Genomic DNA, 4629 nt, shown 5'->3' on the forward strand with positions numbered 1-4629 from the left:
GTGTCTTTTGGAAGTGGGTCGTGTGTCTACACACTCGGTCGTGTGCCTTTTGAATTGGGCCGTGTGTCTACACACTCGGTAGTATGTCTTTTGAAAATACATTAGGTCGAGTGTCTCTACTCATTCGGCCATGTGTCTACACACTCGACCGAGTGTCCATGACACACACTACCGACTTAGGTACTGTGTCTTTTCAGCATTTTGAGAAATTTGTTTTGGTCATAACTTTCAAACAGTAACACCGTTTTTGATGAATCAAATATTGTTGGAATCGTATTGAATAGTACTTTTCAATGGTAAACTCTTAAGAAGCTGGATCAAACTGTTTTTGGAGCGGGAAAATAAGTTTTGGCGTGTATGTCCCTTTTTCCACGTACTTGTTTGACGATATTGAATGGAGTTATGTTGTGGACTTATGAAATGATGAATATATGATGTTATGACCTAGTTTATAGTATGATTTGACTATAATAGTGATTCGAATATATATACTGACTTCACTTGTGTTGTTCTCAGGTGATAAGAACACAGAAGAAGCTCAGAGTTAGAAACTGAGTTGTTGCTGATAATCGGTGAGTGGGATTATATCTTGGTGTAGTATAGAGTAGCAAGTCGTGCTATTATATTTATACTGTTGTTAGTTGCCATGATTAGTAGTTATCTTGTACAGTTGATCGAAGTTAGGGTTGCCATGCTTTTAGTAGTATTAGTTGCCTGTATAGTAGTAGTAGTTGACTGGTTGCATTGCATAAGTTGTTGTTGGAACCTTGATCTGTTAGGTTCAGCTCAGAGAGGTCAATCTAGTTGTGGTTGGGTCCAGTTGGCTACTGTTTATTGAGTATAGTGCTGAACGACGCATCATCTGCGTGCGGATGACTATACTGGGATTCAGTAGTAAGGACTATCGGTAGACTCTATCCCGATCAGCTAGTGGTCGTGTGCCCGTACAAGCCGCCAGTCCTCTAGTTGGAGCATAGTTGCTAGTTGCTTGTTGTTGTATCTTATTGATATAGGAGTATAACTTGGTACTGTATGCTTGACCTATTAATAGTTCCATTCACTTAGCCTCGTGCTAACCCCTAACCTCCTCCCTTGCAGGTGTAACGACCCAAAAACCTTTTAATAGAAAACACGCATTTTTTTAAAACAACAAACAGTTCCATCCTGATCATACGAGCGGCACGCATATAGGTGCGCGGCGCGCGCTATAACGTAAAACCATTCTAGAAGTTAACAATAGACCTAACCACCAGCAATTGGCCATATGCGCGGTGCGCAAGGCCACGCGTGGCGCGCGTTAAAGCTAAGAAGTCACTACAGCCCATTTTAAGCTTGACAAACCATTTTCGCCCAACCCGAGTTCCGTTAAACTCCAAAACAAATTCCAACACTTTTCAATCATTAAACAACCGGTTTTTAATCGACAAAAGTATGTTACGACCCATGGGACTCCAATAACCCATAATTACATGAAAGTGACCATTTTGACCCGTTTATTTTAACACAAAACAAAGACCGAGCACAAGAGCCTCTTTTTAGTGTGTGAGACCGCGATCCACAAACTGACACATGGGACGTAGCCTTCCTAGCCACGTGCAGCCTACCCGCTGAAGACCATAAGTGATTGGGGATACGCTATCCAATCCAAATCAATCCAAAAGCATGTCTTATAAAGCAACTGATATCGCTCCATTTATATATGTTTTATTTCGCGATATCTACCTCACTTTGCTCGGTTTATGACTATCTTGGAGCCTATTTTGTGTGCTATTGAGCTAAATGGTAAATTAAGGGTTAAGGAGTTGATTTGGTGTAAAATTGACCAAATCTTGGGCAAAATTAGCTAAGTAAATGGAAAGTGCAGAATCAGCATCAAAAGCGCCGCTCCTCATTCAAGAGCGCTGCTCCAGTGAGCCAAAAGCGCCGCACTAACTGAAAAAGCAACGTTCTCATGCACATTTCAGCTCCATTTTCCTCCAGTGAGCAGAAGCACCGTTCCTACAGTGAAAAGCATTGCTCCTATTCAACCAAAAGCATCGCTCCTCAACAAAAGCGTCGTCCCTGTTTAGAGCAAAAAGCGGCGTTCCTTATCAAAAGCGCCGCTTCTCATTAAAGCCAAAAGCGCCTCTCCTGACCAAAAGCGGCGCTCCTGTCGCTGTTTCAGCCTAGATTTTCAGCACTATAAAAGGAACGAGATTAGGTCATTTTTCATATGCATCTTAGGGAGCAGCTGCTTAAGGTTCGAATTTCACATACAAAACCCTAATTTCATCATCCATTGGTGTTTAAGGGTAGATTCAAGGAAGCTAGCTCAAGATTCATCATTGTTTAGCTTAGATCTTCATCTTCTTTACATTTTGGGTTGTAATCTTCACTTTACTTTTCATATTTTGCATTGATTACTTGTAATAACTTGAAGATGATGATGATTCACATTTCTATGCTTATTATTAGTTTAATTTTAGCTATGATTGGCTAAATCTCTTTTGTTTGCTTATCTATGAATCTCTAATGCTAGTGTTTGCCCCAAATTAATTGATTATTGTTGTTTGAATGAATTACATGATCATGTGTTGTTGAGTTAGCTAAAGATCCATTGCTATTAGTTTATTTTAGGCTTGACTTTGATTACATATGTTGTGTAGCTCTCTTAGTGATTTGAGAAGCGAATCAATATGTGCTTCAACACCTTAGGTGATCTAGACAACTAGCTTAGTAATTGTAAGTGATTATGTTCTTGATCTAGGTTGGTTTTCAATTGGCCTCTAGTCAACATAGTAATGCCGATTATCTTAAGTGATTTCGATAGTTGGGGGTTTTAAGTGATTTCAATCCAAGCTCAATCTCAATGACCAAGTCATGCTTAACTCGATCCTAGGATATAAAGATTATGTGAATTCGCGGAGTATCATTTGATTCGAGGTTTAGCAGTGATGCTAAATATTTAATAGTTCAACAACTAATGAGATAGCAAAATAGGCAAAACGGGGCAAGCCAAGCATAGAGAGGATTAGATAAGTGAACACGTCTTAGTTAATTTGATCTAAGTCTTAATACTTCACTACTTGTTTCTTGCTACTAGTATAATTGATAAATTTAGGTTTGTTTAATTGCGCAAGTTTTAGTTGTTAGTTGATATCAATCGAAACCCCCCATCAAACAAACCCTAGGACAATTGATAGTTTCAAATATCCGACTTACACCACTTCCCTTGGGACGAACTTGATAAGAATACTTACTTTAAAAGTGCTATAATAACACGGTTCTAAGTGCTCATTAGTTGTGTGTGCTTGATTATAGTGTTTGAATCAAATATAAATTTAGAGGGTAAAAGATGTATATCGCACGAACGCATCACACTTTCTTGGAGCCGCTGCCGGGGATGCGGTTAGCCTAGTTGGTTACTTGGTTTAAACTTTTAATTATTTGATCCTTTCGTAGGGGTTTACCCTTACAGAAGTTACTTTTCGCATTTTATATTATTATTTTTGTTTGGAAAACCGCTTATGTTTGTGTTGTGATTGAAGGATAGGTACCTTTGGTGTATGAAAACAAGGTCTCACAAGGATCAAGAGTTCACACACCCATTCTCCGATCCAGAAAGACACGTGCACGGGGTTTATAATCGTAGAGAAGAAAGGGTATTAAGAAAGAATTTTGAAGCTTTGCCATTTTGTTTAGAAGATATGGATCCAAATGGTAATCCAATTTACGATGAAGAGGGCAATCCTAATGGTCCTCCGGTTAATCAAGAATTATTGAATGATCAAAACGACACACCAATGTAGAACGCTAGATTAGTTGCACCAACAATGATAGCACCGGCTATTACAAAACCACCAATTGAATCGGATAATTGGAAGATCGAGGGTAACTTTTTCACGTTAATCAACAATACATACTTTCATGGGTTGATAGATGAGAGTCCGTTCGAACATATTCAACACTTTAATGATCTTTGTGATATTTATAAAACCAAAAACGTCACTGATGACGCTTTTAAGCTAAGGGCATTCCCTTTCACACTTCAAGGAGACGCAAAAGTTTGGATGCGAAGTTTACCATCTGATTCCATAAGGTCTTTTCAAGAATTAACAAACGAGTTTATCAATCATTTCTTTCCACCGTCAAAAGTAGAGCGACTTAGAATGGAGATTAATGGGTTCACACAACGGGGTGATGAGAGTTTGTATGATGCATGGGTTCGATTCAAGAAGCTACTAAGAGCTTGCCCACCGCATGGTTTGACGAAGAAGGAGTATATCAACACATTCTATCGGGGTTGTAATACTTTTACGAAGCAATATCTTGATTCTTCATCAGGTGGGGTATTTATGTACAAATCACCAAATGCGGCCGAAATTATGTTAGAAGACATCTCGGTCAGTACGTGTGAATGGACACCTTCACCGCAATATTTGACAAGGAAAAGTGTAGAACAAGTCGAGAGTGATAATGGGCAAGTGACGCTTGCAAGCTTGAACAATCAATTTCAAAAATTTGGGAAAGAATTGAAGAAGATTCAACAAACGGTAGTTGCAATGCAAGTAGGTTGTCAATGATGCGAGGGCCCACATCTCACAAAGAATTGTCCTCAAATTACTCAATGCAATCATGTTGATCTAGATG

The 4629-nt window shown here is 39.0% G+C and overlaps 1 non-coding gene across 1 annotated transcript; it reads right to left on the reverse strand.

The window, feature by feature from the left end:
- Positions 1-4139: 4139 nt before the first annotated feature.
- LOC139895516 (small nucleolar RNA R71) lies at positions 4140-4246 on the reverse strand. The gene has a single exon (XR_011775952.1). It is a non-coding gene; the product is annotated as a small nucleolar RNA R71 (small nucleolar RNA).
- Between the last annotated feature and the right edge of the window lie 383 nt (positions 4247-4629).

This window comes from Rutidosis leptorrhynchoides, chromosome 2, assembly GCF_046630445.1.
Source record: "Rutidosis leptorrhynchoides isolate AG116_Rl617_1_P2 chromosome 2, CSIRO_AGI_Rlap_v1, whole genome shotgun sequence".
NCBI classification, from domain to species: domain Eukaryota; kingdom Viridiplantae; phylum Streptophyta; class Magnoliopsida; order Asterales; family Asteraceae; genus Rutidosis; species Rutidosis leptorrhynchoides.